At 37.9% G+C, this 24,458-nt stretch overlaps 1 long non-coding RNA gene across 1 annotated transcript in view; it reads left to right on the top strand.

The window, feature by feature from the left end:
- Positions 1-12,579: 12,579 nt before the first annotated feature.
- The window catches only part of LOC107078277 (uncharacterized), a 45,018-nt gene continuing 33,139 nt past the window's right edge, over positions 12,580-24,458 (top strand). The window contains exons 1-2 of the long non-coding RNA XR_001479215.2: positions 12,580-12,714; positions 15,010-15,159. This is a non-coding gene — a long non-coding RNA (uncharacterized lncRNA). The remainder of the gene's footprint in view (positions 12,715-15,009; positions 15,160-24,458) is intronic.

Genomic DNA, 24,458 nt, shown 5'->3' with positions numbered 1-24,458 from the left:
CTTCAGAAAAACGAGAAGAGGTGTTGGTAACTCCCAGCCCACTTGAGCTAGCACCAAATCTCCAAAGTGAATCTGCTCTCCGCAAACGCACCCCCGCTTCACAAGGCAATCTCTAATTAAATAACATCTTATTAAAATGTCTCTGTTTGGTAGTAGTAAAACATGGAGAACTTAAACATTTTAACGTCCACTTCCACCTTTTGAGATCTAGGTTATACAATTGATTATGAAGTTTAACTTAACGCGACAGTTTCAAGTTTTCATTGTTCAGTCTACCCAATTGAATATCCAAAGTAATTTTATACTGTTTCATGTTTCACTTGATGAATTGTAGTTTGTGCTAAAGTCTATGAATAATAACGAAAATTGTCCAGGTTTAACACTCACGGAGCTGATACAGATTTAAAGCGCATAAGAGGCGTAATCGTATCTTACAAGGAAAAAATCAATGTTATTTTGTCTGGATCTGACGCAAGGTGGTTGATAGTCTCTCATATCAACACCGATTACATTTTGCAACTGATTAAGAATAGAATTAAAACAGGAAACAGACCTTTCGTTGTGCTTGCAAATATATTAAAGGCGCAAACTACGCATTTGGTCGCTTGAAGTTTGGCGCTGAAATGTAAGGTTCATTAACATCAGCCTCCAGTTTTCAAGTTTCAATCAACACCGAGACGAGATCAAAGCGCGCTGGAGGACCCCGACGCCGTGCAGTTGGCGGAATGAGAAATGTAATTACACTTAATTAAAGCTCATTTGCTACAAGAAGGGCAAGGTGCGAACGTTTGTAAACGCGTGAAGCAGATATTCGTTTGGGAGAAACCAAACGGTCCAGAGGTGCTGCCTGCATCACTGGCACAGTTCCCTCGCCCGCTATTGCAGACAATACTGTCCTGCGGACTGAAATCATTCCTCAGGCTAAGTCGTGACTCATTCATTCAACAATTAAAAAGAGCGTGGAAGCTTATTTTTGTCCCGACATACGCAAGGAAATTCTCGAATGCTGTATCTTTGACCAAAATGTATTTGTAGGCAAATTTAGTTTAGACATTTTGACAAATACACATTAATTGTATCCTTTTTTATTTCTGTTTGAACTTGTATGCGAAAATACAGCGTTTAATGGACCATGTACTTGTTTATTAACCAGCTAAACCTTCAGAATCATTATCGAGAACGGTCAAAATTGAATATTTTGAATGGAGACCATACATTTCAGGTCCAAGTCTGAAACGTAAAAAATTCATCTGCCGCGTGCATCTAAATTATATGCGTGGATAATTTTTCATTTTAGTAGTCAGCAAATTAAATTGTTATTCTTATTATGGAGACATTTCACTTTCTTTTACCTGCGTAATACAATCGTTTGTTTGTTTTTTGGTCAAAATGCAATTCTTTTTACATGTCAAAAAGTAATGTCAGCGGTTGTCCATATTATTTTTAACAGAACAGTGTCAAGCCCATTGTGTTTGAGAGCACAGAATGAAAGCCGAATTAAAATCTATTAATACTTCTTGAAGTCACTGACGTGACAAGACACGGTCGACTTTGTGGTACGATCTATACAAAAGAACACATTGTAATATGACTTTATTAGAACTGAATGAAGTTAAAAATCGTTTGCTTTTTAGATACCACCGTTTTGTTGTTTTTTTTAATGCTTTTATCAGTCGATGGGAATTTTCTCCTGTAGCAAAATTTGTAGTTTTTCTTTAATCCTCCAAAGTATGGCCCTATTAAGTGTGCAGATGAACCAGAGTTGATGGTGTCTACTTTCAAAGACCCGGGCATGAACTTTTTCTTTGCCTCGGGGTGTTTACATAAAGAGAAAGCGATTCTTAACCCTATAGATTTGCCATTTCGTCTTAGTGTACCAAGACGTGTATACTGTTTTCCTCAGTTTTATTATTATTATTATTATTATTATTATTATTATTATTATTATTATTATTATTATTTTCGTATAGTGGTCCTAATCGTTTCATATACTAATATAAGTATCGGCGAAAATAAAATAATCAGCAACAAATCTATATCTAACGATATAAGACGTGTTTTAACAGTCACTTGTCAATCTTTAAATAAACGCAACAACGCCACAGTTCTCTACTTTTCTTCACAGCTATAAAAATGATAACAATAGACTCTGTGCGCCTGGCCGTATTAAGTGATTGTAGTAAGCAGTACATACTGTAGATATAATTTTTTTAATGTAATGTAAGTTGTCGAGTGTTAAAAATAACAACGACGGAAAAATGAAAATGCAATATTTCGTTTTTATACTATTTTCTGTGGTTTTTAACTGACATAAAAAATGTCCGAAGAACAACAAATACAAAATACCAATAAAATACAGAACATCTCAGAGATTCGTGTTTTTCTGTTGTCGTTATTCGAGAGTTTTAAGTCAATAACTCTAAACAGGCCTGTTGTTTCATCTTTCGCGTATGACATAATTGCCATATACTGTATGTCCGAGCAGTTTAACCGGGAATCCTTAGGGGGATTCATCAATGATTGATTAGCTTTTCAAGGGCAGAAAAGCAGAAAAGCTTCAGTTTTCGGCGGTGACCGCTGTCCGTACTAGCAGCTAGCATTGAAAACAGCTTTATAAAAATAAAAATAAAAACTGCGTTGCTCATAAATTCGCATACCACATTCCTACTTCAACTATCATCATTTTTGATGTTGTAACTAATAAATAATAGGAGCTATTCATTTTAACACTAATATAGATGTCTTATATTTTACATTTCGGTATAATTTTAGATAATGTGCATTCTTATTAATAACAAGTTGTATAATATCAACGCGTTTTCGATTAAGACGCGAACACATTCGTTTATTGCGTATTTCGATTAAAATGCAGAAGTAAGATTTTATGATACAGTAACAGGCCTACTTTTTCCTAAAAAAAAAAAATAATGGTCACGTTATTGTAAATTAGGCGCACGAAAATACTAAATACTGTAATATTTTTTAAAAAACAGTTTCGAGATAGAACAATATATTTGCATGGATTTTCAGTAGACCTGTAGAAATGATGGTCAAATAAAACAAATTGAAGGCCAAAGGCCGGCGGGTTCTAAACATTTAAATCATGAAAGATCAAACGAAGCAGCTTGTTCTGCTCGCCAGTATCGCACTATGAGATATGTGCCGAGTTTTAAACATCACAACTACCACTTTAAGGCGAAGTTGTTTTTTCTAACAGATACGCTGTTGAATTAAAACAAGACAAGCAGGTTATTTTTTCGTGAATTTGTACAGGTACACGTTGAGAACTCCCACTTCAGAGTAATGTCAATCCACCTGTTAAACGGAAAACTACTTTGCGGGTACGTAGCGCCCTCTTCTGACTACCATCACCAAGCATAGTATGATACTTGCAATATTTTATTTTAGATTATCTATGGAAGTATTTTCGATCTGATGCCCTAGAAGGTGACTTCTCCGGGTCCTTGTTTTCTAGTTTCATTCAAAAGTGGACGGAAAGGATGTGCGATATCCTTCATTTTAAACGAATAAACAGGGAAACGAGGCGAGGGATACAGTCGATGTGATCTTTGGGGGTGTACATGCGTGAACAGCTGTGTAGTTCAGTTACAGTAACCCAACATTTAAACCGCGTCGTGACATTTCCAGGGCTGCAGAAGGATTGTCTACTCTTCACGGTTGTGTTAAAGGGATATTTATTATTTACGATAACGTTAGGGTATTATAGAAAGACCCCCGCTTTTTCCCAAAACCTTTCACACCAACGACAAAAAACACAAGAACATTCAGTATGCACCGTTTCATAGTCAAAAGCAGACAAAGCCGGGACACCGCGTGGTGTGCGTGTTGCTGTCAAGATAAAACCAGGTAGTTTTTAAGAGCTCGTACTGCCAGGATCGATCGGATCCGTTTGACAACGTGCGTGTCTGTTGTCTGAATTAGGTTACCCGGGATGGCCACTCTGTTGACGGGAGAGAGCAGGCTTTACGACACACGCCTCGTTTAGGTGTTGCTCTTCTGAATACGCGTCTCCTTACCTGGGCCTTCCAGAGCTCAATCGGTTCAGTTTCACAACCATCAACCCCATAATCAAATATTACTCGATTGAAACTTTTGAAACGAAGGCTCGTTAATACTTTGATGCCTTAAAAGGTTAATCTGTATGAACACAGAGTATCTATATGCAGAACATTCTTCCAAAACATGAAATCAAAATAAAATATTTTGTTTTCCTGTGCGTGGACTGTAGAGTTTTTAAAATAGGCGGAACAAGAAATTATTTTTTAAAAAGTTCAGCTTCGGGGTTTCAGTAAACTGCAGAATGCTAGGTAGACGGCTATAAATGAACATCGACTAAAGTTGATTTAAAAATAAAACGATGGTGTTTTAGAGTATTTCCATGACAGTTGCAATCATCCCAAACATATATGATTTGAGAGCCGAAGTCTGAGATGAAAACGCATTGTAGTCGCAGGGGTGGTGTTAGTAATGGGGACAGTAGCAATTGTAGCAGTAACGGATTTCTAAAGAAACACAAGTCTGATGTGAACGATATTTTTGTTTTAATTAATGGAATCGAATTATTAATGTAATAGCGTCAAATCTAAATAATTGTTCTGTAATTACGCTAATGTTTTCTTTAAAATGATCAAATGATATGTTGAGTTGCACGGGGTAATCTATTCCAGAGAGGTTCCTTAAATTCTTAAAATAAAATCTTTCACTTCCTGTATGTTGTATTTATATGTATGTTCGTGTGGAATCGTGAAGCATTGGCTTGTACGTTTTCCAAAGAAAGAGATTAACAGACGCAAAAATGTATTTTTAATAGAGCACTATACTGTAGACTACTGACACAGGGTCACATATACACCACAACATGGTGATGATGTTGATGATAATTCTTATTCTTATTAGTAGTATACTGTATATAGATGTGCCAGTACCAGCAGATCGTTTCTGGCTTTCCAGGTAATTAAAATGTATAAAATAGTATATTAAATTATTTCACATTATTTTACCATTATTTCATACCAGTTCATAACTTTCAAATTTACCATCTGAATCTAGGATTATCATTATCTAGGATAATCATGTAATCCACAATCGTGCCGAATTTAAATTAAAGAGTAATTGCTACTTACAACTACAGAAACACATGATTTATTAAATGTAGGCTTCATATTTTCCGATGGCACTGAGACACAAAGTGACAAAAAGATTTCTGACAAAAAGAAGAAACACTACACTCATAAATACGTGCTTGTCATTAAACTGCTAACCAATATTTTCCAACAAGGACAATTTCTGTGTGATCAAAATACTCTATCGTGGCATTCTGTTGTTTTCAACGCCTGTATGAGTAATTTGCCCTTTTTAAAATCTTCCGCATAATATTTTCGTTTGAAATCCAAAGTAAATTAAGTGTGCCAGAATACACATGTATAGATTGGGCTTCAGAAATCTGTCCCGCCAGTACCTGCCGGTACTAAAGAATTAAAAAAAAAGCTGACCCAAGTCTAAAATCCTTTGCGTTTCGGGGGACTTAGATTTGGTTTGTGAAGATATGTACTGATTTGGTTTGTGAAGAGCGGAGCGGCGATAGCTTTGATTACATTGTAAAGCACCGTCAGCAGCGCTGTATTTTTAAGTCGGTTTCACGAAGACCGCGTGTTTTAGTTCATCAAGCGGAGAAGCAATGCGATGCAGGAAGTCTAGAAAAGTCCTCTCACTCACTCCAAAGAAAGTGTTGGTCGATTGAACGAAATGAAACTGTGCTGCAGTGTCACAGCTCTGCGAGTCTTATTGTAAGCTTTGTGTAACCAGAACGCGAACGTATTTGTTATACCAAAACCCGGTAATTAAAATAATTACCGCTCTCCTAATGGTCTGAAAAATGTATTCTAAAAAAAATAAAATAAAATGTAGACCCTTAGGTCTTCTCTGGTATTAAAACAAAACAATAATCTAAATAAATATCAAACATGTTCGACAGTAAAAAGGAGCACTTTACACTTCTGGCTTGAGAAAATAATGTAATGGACAGCGGAGTTACATTTTAAAATAAAACCAAGAAACATAAAGAAAATTCTCCAATACAAATGCGAGCGAGAAATTTTGTGCATTTTGTTTTTCATAAAACCAGCTTCACACCTACTTACAAATAACGGGATTTTACCCACCGCCCTTGCCAAGACTCAAATTAAATCACAATCACATTTACAAAGCGTTGCACGGGACCAATCAAACAACACTTTAGACGATATATAGATTTGTATATATGTAACGTACAGTAAATGACGGTACGAAAAGACTAAAGACTTCAGAAGGCGGAAGACAACGGTCCATCCCAGGAGACACCAGTGATACATTCCAAACAAAACGAAATTAAATGTTATCATCCACACTGAATATTAAACCAAAAAAATAGATAATTATCTAACAACAAAATAATAAATAATCACGTTGAATAAAATACGGTACACACAAACATAATTTCAACGCTCCACGTCCTACATCCAGGCTTTGGTTATGCCTTTTAATTTTATGCTTGAAACATCTACCAGTCTGGAATTTACCATCTGCCTCTCTGTCCATACGAATCGAAAGCGCAGTTCAAGAATTTTACATTCCAAAAACATTGCAACTTCGCCTGTGCTTCAATTATGGATATTTGCCCCAGTGGCAGTTTGAACTTGCTGCTACCACCACTGTAACACACAGAAATTGTATGCATGGCCTCAGGATGACAAGTCAACAGTATTTTTCTTGGCAAATCTTTATAAGCCTACATACGGCATAGAAGGCAGTACTATTCTCTCTATATATACCCACTCAAGTGGGTGTGCTTGGCTGACAATGATGTGCCCCACTGCACAGAATTACTCACTTAATTTAGTAACAACCAAGGTCTTGCAACTCGTGAGTTTACAGGGAAGTTTTTTCAGGAATCATTTGGTGGGTCCAAACACACCTAGCAATTTGGCTAGTTAGACGCCAAAAACAGGATTCATGGTCCGTAAAAGAACCATCATTTTTGCCTGATTCTGACGGAATCCTGCCTATCATTACCATTGAATATCTGCTCACAGAGAGCAGCACTGGATGAGATGATGGTGCCCTGGTTTACACTGCCTGCCCCAGCAGAGAAATGAAAGTCGGGTCATCAAAGCTGTGCCATGGCCTGGACAGAGATGAGACAGAGAAACCCATTTGAACATGTGTGTGGGCTAGCCTCAGCAGATCCCTCTCAAAGATTCCTGACAATCCCACATCCCAGGACTCTCCCACACGGACTCTGTGCCAGGAATCAGCTGTAGTTTTGGAGGGTTGTTGATCTCATCCCTACAGTTGTAGTCCATTACTGCCATACCTCCCTCATGCAAATCTGCCACATTAGATTTGCATGGCTGTTTTGCAGTTTCTCTTGGTTTCGTGTTTTTTATATCATTGTTTCCATGGTTTGTGCTACTCTTTACTCTGTTTTTACTGTGGTGTACTGCGTTGTATTAAGGGTTGAAGCAAGCAAAAGCAGAAAAGCTTTACTACAGTACAATCATTTGTTTCACAGAAAAAGTTTTGTGTTCCTCTCTGCAGACAAATACCCATTGATTTTCAAGCACAATGTCGTTTTAATTGAAGACTCCGGTCACCACCATACTATTGTTTGGAAATATATGCCCTTCAAATTCTGCTGTTTTTTAAAATGAATTGACTTTCTGCATGAAAGACAGCACCAGAAAAGTTTTTTTTTCTGTTATAGTACACTAATACTGTGCATGTCATAAGAATAAAATGTTCTTTCCTCCTTGCATGTTTGCAAACGTTATGTCTACTCTCTGTGATAAAAGAGATCAAAACCTACATTCAGTTCACAACAACAAGGGATCACAAAGACAGCCCATAAATTCTAACCAGAGGACCCAGTTCAGGTCTCCAAGAACAACATTTGGCACCAGCGGGCTGTGAAAAGAAGGACTGTTTTCCAGCCAGCTCGCAGTCCAGAAACCCTTCTTATCATGTTCATCCCAGTCATCAGAACAGCCCCTTCAGTGCTGAAACATGCTGTCACAATGGAAGAGTGAGTACGACCTGGGGGGATTATTGTGCTCTGACCATCTTGCCAATAGTTTCAAGAAAATGTTCTTAAAAGGAGTTCTTGAAGATGAATCGATTTAGCCAATTCCAGTGTTTCTTTGTGAGGTATCGTTTGGAAAGCCTGTGGAGTCCGGCTTCACAAAGCTAGTTCTCTCTCTATTGTGTGTGCTGAGGCACAGCCTTCAGTGGTCTGCAGGCCCCTGACTGTTGTCAGTGCTGTGCCATCGTGAGAACATACAGTTCAGTAACAGTGGTGGTGGTGATCTGCAGCTGTAGCTCACTATACAGTTTCTCCAATGAGTGCTTCTGTCTCCTGGAAGCACACCCAAGACTCTGGATAAATCTTTGACCGACAACAGGTTTGCATGCCAGATATCTGAAAATAGCCTGCGCCCTTTGGCAACTGACTACTTCACAAGTACATGTTCCTTTCTGACAATGCTGAATGCCGTAGATCTTATGGTATCTATTTTTTAATATAGTCTCAGGCAGAATGACAGCTTTCAATACTCGGTACTTCACAATAACATGTATAATTACGGAAAATAAGTACATTAGATGCCAAAACAACCTTTGGTTTGTATGTGTACAGCTATTTATCACATCTATACTCGGTTTAGATATGACATCTGAAATTGCAATATTCTCCTGGCCCCTAGATTTTGTTTATGTTAATGTGTTCTATTATATATGGATACTCTAGAATTATCACAGTAATCATTGTGGGAAAGCTTCCGATAAGGATGGTGGCAATTATGGATAGATTACACACTTTAACCATTTTCTGTGAGGTACGCTTTTTAAAACGTGGGATAAGGTTGCCCCCTTGTGGAAAACGGTAAGTTTTACCCTTGGAAAGACCTTCAAGTTTCATGTTGTAAGTCTTACGTGCTGTGTAACAAAGCCGTATAAATACGTTTGTATTTAAAATACCACCTAAAACACACCGCTAAACGTCAAGAGTAATATATACGACTACACTGCGATACCTAATGATGTTCAGAGCTGTGCAAAATACAGAAGAACAAAAGTATTGAAACAGCAAAGTCAAAACCGTTACTTTTGCTTTATGGTAAGGCAATTTGTATTTTTTAGGACGACATTTTGTGTAATAATTTCAGATGCTTCCCCAAGCCTTGTTGAAGCCTATCTTTTGGCCTGTTCTGACTTCAATTTTTTTCTAAAGGAAGGAAAATACACATTAAGCTGCATAAAAACGAGCACATACTCGTTATATTAATGCTCCGTCTTAAAGTTTACGAGTAGAACAATGTTATAAGAAAGTACGTTTACTTCGCCTTTTACATACTGTCTCAGTTGCCAGTGGTAGAACTACTCACAATTTGGAAATCGCCTGGCTTGCTGAAATTCCAATAGTAGTTTCAAATCTAACTCTCGCAGCTCCAAGACACATTACTAACCCATTATCACGAACAAGCTGTCTCCACATCACTAAGAGCACTGAGACCCTGGAATTAAAAAAAGGATCTCTAAACAAAAGCAGCAAAAATCGGAAATTATTTTTGCATGTTTCAAATGCTAATTGCATACCCACAAAGACGTTTTCAAAGTGAACAAAATACACTGTCATACTTTAACTTTTCAGATCATTAAATGGTCGTTCTTCTTTAAACCTCCAAAATAATAGTTTTATTTGAAATGAGAATTTTTTTAAAAAAATCAAGCGTCCTAAAACGAAAGTTTGCTTGAATATGCATGTAAATTTCCTTCTGAGCTAAAAAAACGATCACAGGAAAAAAAAACTCTTCCTTTCTCAATTTCTTCGTGACGAGATGTAATAACGTGACATAAGGAAGACGATGCAGTGGTTGTCTTTTTGCTTGTTTTTTTTTTACTGACGGTAAGCGATTTACGATTTACGTTTTAAACGTAATTGATTTCTTACGTCTACCCGACACTAATATATTATCTCTTACACGTGCTCCCCTGGACTCAGTGGAAAAACCGCAATTGAATTAGTTCTCAACAGTATAATTCCGGTCTATTTGCTGGTTAGATTAACTGCTTTCTGGAAATTGCCCCTGTGCGGCCGGTGATAGACAGGTGCTCTTTTCTATATAACAATCTTTGCCTCTGAGTTGGATTACTGTGACTTTCTCAGGAATAAGCGGCTTTCTGATAAAGATGGATGCAGTGAATGGATGTCTCCAACTCAAATTTAATTTAAGCATGTTACATCCACATGTTTTGGTTGTGCCTTTCAGTTTTAGGCTCAAGACTCCCACACTTGCCGTTATCTGCATTTCTTTCAAACGTGATGTCCATGACATTGCTTGAAGGGATGACGTGCAGCTGTATAAGGCCATCTTTTTAAGAAAAGCAGGGGATGATTCAAACCTTAACAACAACTTGTATAACCTTGGATTTTGTTTGATTCATTAGGTAAAATGAGCAATCGGAGGCCTGTACCTCTTCATCTTGAATACTTTTTCTCTGAAGGTACTCAAGGTGTTGCACAAAGATCCATTCTTAGGCTGACTTGGTTTTCATGATGTCACCACTGGGGCAAACTGTGCACAAACATGAGGAGAAGCCTTGATTGTTCTGCAACTATACCCAGCTGTACAAATTGTCAGGATTTTATTAATAAATGGGTGCATACGTTTATTAAGTTCTGTTGAAGCTCAGGCATTATGGGATACTTGAAATAAACCTAAAAGTTTAATTGTATCTGTAGTGGTTTTACTGCCAACTGGTAGAACAAAATGAGAAACGAGTTGTATTCTTTGATCAAGTTCTTTCCTTTTGCTAATATATAAGAAATGTCTATAAGGTATAGTTTCTTCAGCTATGAAACTATGACAAAATCAGACACATTCTTCCCCTGTCTTCCCCTGAGAGACTTATGTACACTTTTGTAACCCAGTAACGAGATTATTGCAGTGTCATCTTCTCAACAAACTGGTTTTATATTGCATTATTGATTTCTGCTTCTCTTTTTATACATATATACTTTTTATTATATGCAAAACTATATTTTTTACAGTTCAAGTTTTTTTGTCAGCTTAATCTCAGTTTAAGCCAAAAGTGCTTATAGGATAAATGTACACCATATGTTACACAGCAATGTTTAATGAAAGCTCCCAGGTTTAGATTTAATTGTTTAGTACTCATTTTGTGATCACACTTTCAAGTGAACATTAATCCATCAAATATAGTTTATATAAAATTTTCCTCCTTTACATAATTACATTCTTACAATATTTATACATGCAATTAGTAGTCTGGTTGGAATCCTTTCTTAATTTATATTTTGTTTTGATAAATTTAACAAAATGCAAGTTACCTATTTTGTGCCTAAGAGGTGTGTTCGCTGCAAAGGGAACAAGTAAAGGTTAATTGCACTTTATTTACAAATAATTAACCTCACTAACCTTACAACTCTCTAGTGTCAATAAGTCTATATATGTCTCAGTGCTGTACTTTATATTCATTCTAGGCTTTTTGCAACACTAGCCTTTTAATCCAAAACGGAAAAAAAATCAATGTACTAAATAACTGGTTGTTTACTATTCAGACCTCACAAATTCGTATCACGGAGAATGTTTCTGCCCTAGTGGTAGGCGGTAACACTGTTTTCTGCAAACGTTTTGAGGTTACTGGGAAAACATTACGGATTACCTTTAGGTGCTTCTGTTGAAAAGTAAAACCAAAAAACTTGCTTTAAACGGTTAAAATGTCCTTTCGATTCACTGATTGTCAACAGTAGAGCAAGGGCTTATTGACTATTTGGAACTGATCTGGAAGAACATGTAATAACTTTTCATAGCTTAGTTCTCAAACTTTTCCCAAAGGTTAGGAGCCCTTAACATTTCCAGAGTTGCAGAAATTCCTCATTATAAATGTACGTCACTAAGACCGGGAGGGGGAAAGGAGGAGAGAGATGAAAGTGGAGCGGTGCTGGGAGAAACCCAGTAACAGTAAACACGATAAAATGTCTACTCTGACAGGTCTAATAAACTGCTACATTCAGTTCAGCAGAGATAGTGTGGTTATTTCGGCATATGTTAAGTTGTTCTAAAATGTGATCGGTCCCTCTTGCAGATTTAGTTTTATCTGAACGATAATTTAAACTAAATAATTTGGGGTGAAGAGAGGAAGGTGTAGTTGTGTGGCGAGAGGGTCTGGGTATGCGCATAACTTTAAAAGACGTGATATCTGAAAATGCATACAATACAATGCTGCTATTTGAAAAGAAATGTAACCATGTAAAATAACGCTATCTTTTCAAAGAACAGAACGTAACACAAATTGTTACACGTTGTAAACTTCATATTAGCTATGTTGAGGAAACACGGATTTAACACTCTCGTTTAAACTGTATTTACCACTAAAAATAGAACTTCAGAAGCTGCTAGACTTTTTTTTTAGTCGCTTACATTTTAAAAGTGGGACTTACCCGTGTTGTTATTTGAAGACGCTGGTTTGGGGGGTAAATCTGCCGTATTTTCTTTCATTCAGTTGACCCGCAGCAGCGTGTCTCCGGCCAGTAGATGGCACTGTAATTCAGCGTAGCCATTCAAACGAGTGAGAATCCGGTGTTCACGTTTCTCCCGCTTTGGAAGCTGAAAGACTGACGTTGTTAAAACTTTTAAGGTAGGAGATGCCACAGTTATGCATATAGCAATTCTTTGTGTGCAGTTATTATTTTTGACGTATGCTGCAATTGAAACCAAATTAACGCTATTGAATAAAGCTTTCACTCTCCCTGTAGTAATGACTATTCAGTTTTTACATCTTTTAATTGCATGTGTAATTTGTTGTATGAAGGCACTAATAATATTCTAAAGCGTTTGTTTTCATTTTAGCTGTTTAAATTCCTCTCATTTCAACCACTGACCTCTGTATATCCCTAAAAAGTCACCATTGCCCTCACAGTGGGATCCCTCAATACTTTTCTCCTTACCCACTGTTTGTTAATGTTAATTGCTACTTCAAAGCATGACTGCTAGCTTTAAAGAGACAAAATGTGAAAACTGTTTGACATCTGAATAGTCTTGCACGACACTGTATGAAAATCAAATAGCTTCGATTTGTTGTTGCACATCTCAGCAACAAAGAAGTCAGTTTTAAGCACCAGGTGTGGACATGCTGAGTTCTCTGAAATTGATTCTGAGTAAATATCTGACTTTCCAGACTCCAAAGACAAAAATAGACCAAGAAAAAATATTCACTTAGAGTTTCCAAGAATGTGGTTTGAGAATCCCTGGCTTAGATACATGGTTGCAGAGATAAAAAAAAAAATAGGTCTTATTTTAAATCAATTTTTTTTTTCACAGAAACCTCATTGTATTAAATATCACGTGCAATCTTTCTACATTAAAAAAGAATCCGGGTATTCTTTCACGCATTTTAACTTGTCTACCATAGCATAGTCTGACAGTCTATTTTAGCACAATTCTATGAATTAACAGCATAAAGAATCTTTATGCTGATCATTTTTTCAATCTCCTGTTAAGATCATTCCTTAGCATTTCAGTGATGTTGAAGTCAAGGTTATGATTTCAAATTCTGTTTTACAGTCATTTCAGTAAGCTGGCAGGGCTCTTAAGGTGAGGGCCTGTGGAAAAATAAATTGCTGTGCAATAAATATGCAGTCTGCAGTTTCTCAGCCCCCAGTGTCACACGCCCAGAAACCAGTGACCGAATCTGTGGAGCCAGGTGATCTAGTGCATTCGAAGGACCTTAGAAGTTTTAGTGGGTTCACCACAATAACATGAGCCCTGTTACACTTTTCCACCTGGACAATTGTCCTTCCAAATTCTGCCCTGTCCATTAGACATCAAGACCCAGTGATCAGAGTCCTGAATCCAGTGTGGCAAGTCTGTATTTCCCTCAGTAGGGTCTGTGGGTCCTCTTGGGTCCTGAAGTGACTCCCTCTCCTGTTTGTGTCCCAGCACATCAAGACCTTCGCTTCACCACTTTTGTATTTTACTGTAGACCAATTTAAAGAGTAATATAGTCATTTTAAGATTTAAAATATTAAAAAAGCAGTTGTGTCTTGCCCAGTGTTTACCTAAAATCATGTACCTGGTATACTCTGGGAACTGGAATTAATTTACATTGGATATAGCAGTTTGATCTCTTTTGGGGTCAAATAGTTCTAGATTTTTGTATCAATGTCCTTGTGACCCATAAATGCTGTATATATTAGTGGAATATGCCAATCTATTCAGGTTTCCTCAAAATAATATCAAATGCCAAGCACCTGTAGTTGACTTGTGTTACCAGAAACTTGTCCAATCCCTGAAGTTTGCTGTGTGGATATTACCAGTTCTCGTACATTTGATGACAGAATTCGTCTTGCTTCATGTTCCAGTTTCTCACCCACTAATGACAGTAGGAGTCAGTTGGGAAAAACAGGTTCCCAGAGGTTAACCGTCAGAGACTACCAGTGAGTTTTAAACCTGCAACTGTCCCTGATAAAATCATTTCATGTTGCTTTTGCAAGGGCAAAGACCAACAACACCTCCAGGGTTGTAATAATGAGCTGGGTACATTTAAAGAAGCTCTACCCCCCTCCCTGCCCTGACATTGATAGCTCATCGGTAAGCCCTTGAAACACAGAGCATTATTCTTACTGGCACAGAGAAACATCGGGAGATAGATGGAACCAGGATTCTGTGGGTAACAGAGTGCTTGGTGACGGCAGGGCAGATTGGACTGGACTTGGCGAGTTTCTTCCTGGAAACTGAGTTTTGTCTGGTGCAGTGAATAATCCCTTTCGGAGCTGTTGATGGGCATTGTCAGGCAATCCCCCAATAGTCTTCCTCTCTGGATATGATTCCTGGATGGATATGGTCATCTCTTGGGCAGAAACTCCTAGGTGGGCGAAGAGCTTTTGCCACTCCCATGTTTGAAAGTATGAAGATGAACCTTCACTCTCCACAGGCCAAAGAGCCAGGACAGCTGAAGTTGTGCTCTCAGAGGTACATTTTGGAGCTCGCTGGTGATACTGACAAGGACCCTGCCTACTGAGACAAGATGGTGGTTTTGGGCAGGATGTGGAGTAAGCAGACAGTCACCACCACGTCTGCAAAGGTACGTGAGTGAGTCCCTCCAGGTTTCCTTTCCTGGGAATGACATAAAAATGACTAAACAGCTGTTAGAACTTTCTCTTATGTACTGTAGCTAACATTTAGTAATGCCAGAAATATTGGACACATTTCATCTCTGCAATAAAAATAGTCTGATTTGGCACATTTCCACCCACTGCGTTTGCATTCTGATTTTAAATTTTGTTAGATTGTTGTGAATACAGAAGTAAGCTTATCTTCCGCGTGGGACAAACTCTTAAGTAATGGGAAAGGAGACCTGAAGCATTAGAATATCAAAGGGCAGACTTTGTGGGTGTAGCTGCACTCGTATGTTGGTATATGGGCTCACTTACTGTACAGAGCCTAGATGAACTATTTAAGCAGATGCTGGGGGGAAATTGTGTTCTCTTGGTCCTACTGTGCTTACAATGGTAGTCGCTAAACGTTACGGAAGCGCAAAGAGAATTTCCATTTTTTTCTGTTAGATAACATAAGTGCAAAAAGTCGTCTCCTGAAATACATGATATTGGCCCTTACAGCCTAGCGATTTGATTCTATGTCCTGCCACAGGCTTGGCATCCTCAGCAGGAGCACTGCATCTGAGTGCAGTTTTCAAGCAAGAGGATGCAATACTGACTTCTTGTGGTCATTAAAACAACTACATTATTTCAGCATGAGCTAAGTAATACCCATCATCCACTTGGCCATTCGGTTGTGTTGTTTCTGTTTCTGTTTCTTGGCAGTAGAGAAACAAGTGCCTGCTATAAACTGATGTGTAGAAATAAACTGTTTACTGAAAGAATGCTCACAGTACAATATATTATGTCATGGAGTCTTAAAGGTGTTCAGTTCAATGAAGTGCCCTTTCTTGCACTCAGCAGACTTTTTAAAAAGAAAATGGGGTATTGTTCAGACATTAACCCTGCGGTTCCAGTGGTTGAAGGATGAAAGATACACTCATGGATGGGGGGTTTTGCACACGATGTGGTTTTGCCTAATTTCAGAGGAGCTGAAGGTATAGTTGATTGACAGAGGCTTATACAAGTTTATACAAGTTCAAGTTTAGTGTCATTATGCTCATACACAAGTATATGGTATTACGAAATGCTATTTACCTAGTTCTCAGACGGTAAGTAGTACAAAAAACAATACAATTGTATAGGAAAAGAAAGAACGAGACAACAGGCAATGTGCAAAACAACAACGGGTAACAGATAATGTGCAAAATAACATCAGTTGTGCAAAATCATACGTCAACAGAATGAAATAAAGGATACTAAATTATGGGGAGATAACTTCTTGACATGTGAGGTAGAGGTAGATTTCAATGTGTGTTTGGGTTTGAGACAGTAGTTAAGGTTGCACTGTCACATTGCTTTTGATAGTCTGCAGATTCCGGTCTACATCAGACATTTTTATGGGTTGTTCCATGCCAAGATGGACTTTACTAATCCATCAGTTTCACCCCACAATGCAGATTTGGATGAATGAGATTGTCATGTTTGGTAAAAATGAACCTAATATTTTAATTTCTCTAGATTTTTTAAAGATTGACTGTATGAGCTGTTGTAAGACAGAAGATCTCAAATGGCTAGAAATTGAGTGTCCAGCTATCCACCAGAATATAAGACCTTTTCTCCACACTGTTCTTGGCTAATGAGCTTAAATTAGCTGAAGTGACAGAACAGACCACATATCTTTGGGCATATGTGAAAAAAGTGAGTATGAAGGGAACTTTTTTGGCTCTTGCTGCAGGTTGTGGCTCTGCATTTGAAGTGTAATAACAAATGTAACATCATACACAGACACAGGAACTGAGGAAGTCAGTCAAAGCTGAAATTCTGCAGAACCAATAACATAGTTTTGTGTGCTCAAACATGAAGAAATTCCCCATTATTCTCAATTGCATTTTATCAGCAGGTGCTGCCAATAGGTGGCAGTATTTCTTACTGGGAATGCCTTATTGTTCGTTGTGTTTTTGATTTCCTGCTTCGTTACTCGCTGTAGAAACTTAAGTCGGCTGATTTTCATCCAGATGTTTTTTGTCCAAAAGCTTGCATAGTTTGAGGTTAGTCCATTTCTCACCCTAATGAGATTGGACAGCTGATGTTAATGAAGCATTTCATTATTCCCTTCTCTTTCCACTCATTCAATAATCATGCACCTTTGAATACGGTGAAGTACCCTACCCCAGAGTAGGACAGCAGTGTGTTCAAGTGGGAGTGGGGATCTCTGCCAGTATAAAGGCCGCAAAAGAACAAATGGAAGTGAATTCCAGGCTGAATCACAAACAGGCCTACAGTCCTTTTCCTGGCTTTTTAAAATTATTTTTTTGTGTGTGTCTGTTTCTCCATTAGGATGCATTGAAAGGGATCAACTGATAATCGTTGTCTGAAAAGAGTCAATATACGGTAAAAGTGAGGATTATGGTCTTCAAAACTGCTGGTATGGTGCTGTGTACGTTCTGTATGCAAGTTGACGGTAGATGGCATCGGTTTTGACATTGTCAGGATGATCAAGCGTGGCCTATCCTCTGTCACATACAGAACCCCAGGGAGTGAGGAAATGTGGGCCAGGGTCAGCAGACTGTAATCCCAAGAGTAAGAGGGGGCAGTCTGCTGAGATAAAGGCTGAATGTTCAGCCAATTTGCAGAGATTGGGCCTATTGGAAAGGAGGTAGTCCTTAGAAGAAAATTAATGATCCTGAAGTCTAATTGGCTTACTTAAAACTTCTTCAGTTGGGCACATTGAGCCTGATGCTCCTGAAATCAACCATGTCTGAAATCCCCCTCAATAGAAACTAGTTAAAAGTTTTGGTATGTATTATACTATTATGATTATAAGTATAATCACATATATAATAAGTATAATCAAGTATATAATAAATATAATGTCCACACACTAAGAATCAAAAATAGCTTTCACCACAGCACTTTTTCTGTAGTTTCACTACTTCACTGCCAGCAAAAATCTTTGCCATGACCGATAAAGAATTTCGTTCTTTTTATTTTGAGGGTTGCTATAGATTTCGTGCTTGTGGGGGGTGTTGGAGATCTTCTTTTCAAGCTGCCAGAGGAAATAAAAACGGACTCTCTGTTTCGACACGCCCATACAGACCCGCAGGCCTGGGTAGAGTGTGAGAAAATGCTCTGACCTTCCACCTCAGCTGTACTGGGAAAGGGTAGTGGGAATGGGGCACATTTGTCTTTTCACATCTTCCTTTTGTACATCTGTAACGTATTTGAGCATCGAAACGAAAGAGGAAAAGGCGCTCGCACAAACTGCAGGACAGAAATACTGAGTGTAAAGAAAAACAATCTGAAACATGGTTCTCTTTTTTCCCTGACACAAATTAAACTTGGAGTTGGATATAGCTTCAAATGTGTAGAAAATCTCAATACACGGATACATTCTACTAGAATGTTGAGTGCTTGAATGTTTTTTTTTCCCCTCAGATGTTGGATTATGGCTTAAACCCCTGCAAGCAGAATACTTCAGAGATGAGTATGGAATAAAGTAAGGTTGTACGTTACTTGCAACTGCAAATAAAGCAGGGAGCAATGCTAGTATGTGGACCATGTGGCCCATCTAGCCTGTTGGGTATTCATGGGCTAATTGATCTGAGAATGTCATGTAGCCACTTTTCACTATCGTCTTTAACAACGTGACTGGGTAATTTGCTCAAGACTCCCATGACCCTCTGTGTAAGAAGCTGCATTTCTTTTAAGAAAGGGATAGATCTAAAATGTCCCACGTATAACAAAGACCAACGTAAGTGAGGACTTAGATTTTTTTATTGACAAAAAGAGGACAAAAGAGGACAGTGATCATGACTGTGCAGTCAAACTGAAATTTCTGATATTTTGATGGAATGCTCTTGTATGATATTTTCGGGCTGATATCCATTTCAGTCCTTACAGTGCATTCTGTTTCGATTATTCTCAATATGCAAACCTTTACTTGTATAAATAAAAAACAATCATCCCGCAGAATGCCAAAAAATCAAAAATAATGCACACATGTGTATGTGTTCTCCGATTTGATTAGATTATATATTTAACCTGTAATTATAGTGTAAACACACTGGACATTAAGTGCCCAGAGAATGCACCAGCTCTTTATTAATCTAGAGATGTGAGCAAGAACATCAGTCTGATCAGTTGCACATGGTGGACAGTCACACATGCAGAATGGGAACCAGCTCCAGTTCCACACTGATGCTGTCAAGTCCGGTCCATGTTGGCTGGGATTGGGAGCTGCAGGATTCAGATTTAGCTTACATACTGTACTTCTCTCCTTGAACTAAAGCACGTCCTCCAGTGTTTCCAGAAACACAGCTTGTCCAGAGGTCTTAGTGTCGATTATGTCGATTGAAAGTGGAGTTATTTTCCTGTGCCATTTGATTCAACCAGTAGTTTTGTGGGATTACTAACTTCTTGTCTTTGTATCTGTTCCTCAGTGCTGCATTATAATTGTATGACAGTTTCCAATAAATTGTAAAGCGTACTTTTTTTACTTTTTGAATATATAGTATATATACCTAACATGTATACCTAACATTTACATATTCCTCTCAATATTTACACCATTTCAGTTTGTCCTAATATTTCCCATTATCCCCAAATCTCAAAGTCTTTCTATCTTATTACATCCTCAACATCCTATTGACTTTTGAATTTATATTAAATATAATTTAAGGTTTTTAAACTATTTGGTTTTCTTTTCAGCTTCCTCGGTGTGCTTTTATTTAACTGAAAAATGTTTCCCTTTAATGTCCTTTCAGGTACTACAGTATGTCAATTAATTAATAGTTACAAAAAGTCTTCTAAAAATTACCAAAACAAAGTACAGTTGTCCTTTCCTACAAGCACTTAGATATTTTTAATCACCTTAACTTTAAATCACATTGCTATTGCTGTCAGGTATGTTTTTTTGATACAGTTCTAACTTTTATTTTTAAATAGTACATCGTGTTCTCCATCCTCACACAGGGGTCTATGGATAAGCATTATTGATAGCTTTTGTCAATTTCTGAAAATGTGATCAAAGCCACTGTTTCTGTCTACAGAAGGCCATACTTTCGTTTCACAGTGTGTCATATTATGTTCCTTAGTGGAAATCTTAATCATTTCCCTCTCCGTCTTCAAGAAGTTGTGTGTACATCCTCATTTTTATCAGCTTGTCAAATACTTTTCTCTGTTCACTGTAATTGTTTTGTTTTAAACTAATCATAAAATGAATTTTATCTTCTGTTTTTGTCTTGCTTGGAACTTTAAGGGCTAGATTAGTTTAATTGATACCTCAGTAGGAATCATGAACAGAATGCTGTATGGTATTGAAGGACTCTACAGGAGGACCTTGAGGTGGAAACTCTGATCCACAGGGAACAGTGCCACTTACTGGTCTGCCTGCACCATTACAGCCCAAACCTGGTGTTACCTTCCCAAACTAGGACCAGCATTGCTTAGTTTCTGAGATCAGATGAGATCAGACTAGCACATCAGCCCCTTGTACTGGGAGGAGGCTGGCACAGTGCCTGATTTAGACCTGAACCAAGTCCCAAAATATATCATAGCTGTGTATATGTATCTTTTATTCTGTAAATAAAAAAACCCTTTGTCCTGATCTGTTTTGGAAAGCAGTGCCTTTCCAAGTTCAGGTTGTTAAATGTCTTATTGTGCTTTGTTGGACTGTGCTGTCAAACCTCCAGTTTTTAAAGACAGGTGAGCGTAGTCATTAGACTCAATTTATTTCTGTTCTTTTCTTTTGTATTTCACTGTATGTGCGTAGCTATGTGGTGTTTAGCTCATGGTGACTCCTTTTGAAATTGTCTTCTCATTAACTTTTGACTAGTATTCCCTTTATACCACTGATATATTGATATACAGAATTGTGATCTGCTCCAAAATGTAGATTGCTATGAAAAAGACTTTGACATCTCAGGCTGGTCAGAAATGACAACGTACAGTGTGTCAGCATCCACAGTTCACTCAAAGTTTCCACTGAAGATTTCTGTTTTCGTAACATCGTTAACTGTTATTGATAATGCTTGTCTTTTAGCAACCTTTAGTTTACATTGACTAGAATCTTCAGGAGGTAAACTATATATAACACCACTGTAAAATGACGGTGTAGTTAATCCTTCACATTCACCTGTTAACTGGCCCCATTATCTGGAGCTTTTAACACAATTTATTGCTCTTGAAACCTCAGTTAAGTTAAATGGTGTCTTTTTTAGACCTAGTTTAAAACAAAACGTTTAACATGTTTGTTTTGGTGTAGAGTATAACATTGAGCACAAAAAAAAAACAACAGTATGAAATATCTAAGAATTTAGTATATGTCTGTATAACTGAGATCATTGTTAATATGGCAATAGATAGAAACTAATTCTCTAAGTAGTAAAAGTGTTAGTAATACAACGACATAAATTAATGGCATCAGCAAGAGATAACGTTTTCTTGGTCGCAGATTAAAAAGGAATTCTTTTGAGACTCCGTAAGACTACTACAGTACATATGGCTGTAATGACAAAATACATCCGCAAGATGGCGCGATTTAAACATTTTATGAAAAGGGAGAAAACTGAAGGAAGTAAAATATGGGACAATGGAATATGGTAGAATAAGGGTAGAGTCCCGAATGTGATCCTTGAGGTGACATTTCGTATTAAAACTTGTAGAGAGGTGTGACTGCCGTAAAATCGTTTTCTATCAATCAGTGGGTTTTCGCAACTGTATGCAGTGCGGAGAGCAAAATTATAATCATTCAGATATGAAATAAGCAGGTATTAATTTGGTTTTTAATTTAAATTTATCACAAATACTCAAACTGTACATTGCATAAATCTAGGATTAATAGTTCGTATGATCCGTCATGTTCTGTAATTAATTTTTATTTTTATTTGACAATATATACTAAAAACACTTAAAAACGCTAGGAAACCTGCTAAATCATTGCAAAAGTTGCAGAGTACGTAGGCCAGGATTATATTTTAATTTGATAAAGAAATAGATTAAAATATATATGAGTGTCATTCTACATTTATGCGGAACATCTGCACGCTTCCCCTCCAAATACAAAACACAGCTGGCAGAAAAGACAGATTAGTTTCATTTTTACAGGGCGAGTACAGGTACATTTTACCATAGCTGATGAGGCTCTCCGTTCATCTGTGAAAATATTTTGCGTTAATCCGGAAAACCTTCACCGAGATCATTGCATTGATTCAAAACACATCAGTACAGAAGGATGCTCACTGGTGGTGGATGTACAGTATGTTAACCACTGGACAACCATCGGATCAGACCGATCTACATCTGCGCCTTAACCATCGGTCTGTCTGACTGCCTGCGCGCCCACATTTGTCAGACTCTTAAAAACGATTACATATTAAGATAAGCATCTCTTACACACTGTGGGCTCTTTTCATTTTAAGAAACGGGCAAATCCGAAAAAGAATCCAGCGACGTTTTTGCTTTGTATTCTAGCGTTAAAGGAGGTGAAATAAGTATTGTTTTAAATACATTTGTTTGATAGGGATTTTCAAATCTATACTTGTGTTGGGAAACCCTGCCAGTGCCCTGGCAAGACAGATTGTGTTTTTTTTTTTTGTATTGTTCAATTTAAATTATACTTCAGTACTAGTCTCTCTAAAACCTTTCATACTCGTCTTTCAGTTTAATTGTTTAGCCTACCTTGGCCACTTGTGTTGAAAATGATATTGTAACGCTTACGGCCGTCAAGCAGTGTGTGTAAGAGCCGGCGTACCAGAGCGGGTGACGTCACCGCCCTTCCCTGTGATAGCAGGACCACAGCTAGTGGGCTGTGGAGAGATCTCTCTTTGGCTCACGGGGCTAGGTCGCTGCAGAGAGACGCGGAAGTCCCGGGTTCGAGCCCCGGAGGGTGCAGGGGCCGACCTGATGCGGCAAGGGCGCCCGCCGGAGCCCCCGTTGCGTTACAATATACAAACATTTAGCTTCAAGAGCCTTTAAAGGGTTTTTAGTCATAATGTACATTTTTTTCCGGGTAAAATAAGATGAACAGATGGGGCTTTTAGAGGACTTGAACGGCGCACTGTATATGTTAGATATTTCTCCCCGCGGTGCTTTCCTGTACGGTCCCTGGTTTCGATAGCGCTCGGGGTTTCAAAGGCAGACGACCAGAAGACTCTCCTTGAATGTCAATGTAAACACGTGGTAAAGGCGGCATTGATAGAAGAAAATGACGTGTTTTTGCAGAACTAGAGGTCCTCACGAAAGAATATCAGGTCTACATTTAAACACGACTGCCCCCCCTCCCCAAAAAGGCAACGTATTGAAACGTCGATCAAGACTGTCCGGACGGAATTTTCCCAGGTGGCTGATATCAGTCGTAGGCAATACTGTGGGTCTTTTAGATGAAGCCGACTTTGTGAGCTGGCACATCTGAGCCTCCGAGAGACAGCCTGCTTGAAGAAGCTATAGTCGTGAACCTCGTGTTTTTATCTTTTACTGTGTACAGGTGAAAGAGGGGGCATGGGAATTGGGAACATAGCGGTTGCGACAAAACCAGATGTCTGTATCAGAAACCGATGTCTACTGCATCAGACTGTGTATTCTTCTTCTTGTTCTTGTTCTTCTTCTTCTTCTTAATGTTATTGTTATCGATGTTGTTGTTTATGTAGGCCTAAGCATGAACCAGGTTTACAACAACATAATGCTGAGCGTGATTGCGAACATATGGGCTTATTATAAAATGTAAGAGGCTTTTTACAGTAACCTAGTTTACTTAATTTAAAAAATTCAAATCCGCGGTTATTATTTATATATTTATATGATTCTGTAGGAAAAATGATATGGTGGACGTGGCGCCCTTACATCCAAATATTAAAACTTAGCCGATTAAATTCGACTTTGATCTTGGCTACTTCCTAAATAAACCGATTTAACTTCCCTCATATAATTTGAACCCTAATATTACGAACTGAAACTATGCTAAAGTACGAAACGAACAAAAACAGCTCAATTAAACGCATGTTAAAGAGTTTTCAGTGGTTCCCTAATTTGCAATTTGCCGATATAGTCACAGGCCCGGGCCTTTGGATACGCATGTAAATTCCCAATGCAGTAGTTAACTCGATATGAAACGTTGACTGAATAGCTTGTAACATTTTTGGTGTTGCGCGTCGATTTCAAATATTGCCTTTGGATAAAAAAAAATATTACCTTTGAACCAATGTATACAATTTAACCTTGTTAACCAGTATTGTTTTTATGTGTCTCCAGTCGGTGACAGAACATTAACTTCTATAAATTAAACTAA

The sequence above is a fragment of the Lepisosteus oculatus genome, chromosome 6 (assembly GCF_040954835.1).
Source record: "Lepisosteus oculatus isolate fLepOcu1 chromosome 6, fLepOcu1.hap2, whole genome shotgun sequence".
Taxonomy (NCBI): domain Eukaryota; kingdom Metazoa; phylum Chordata; class Actinopteri; order Semionotiformes; family Lepisosteidae; genus Lepisosteus; species Lepisosteus oculatus.
Note: the sequence above shows the minus strand (reverse complement) of the source record. Positions and strands in the feature narration are given on the sequence as shown.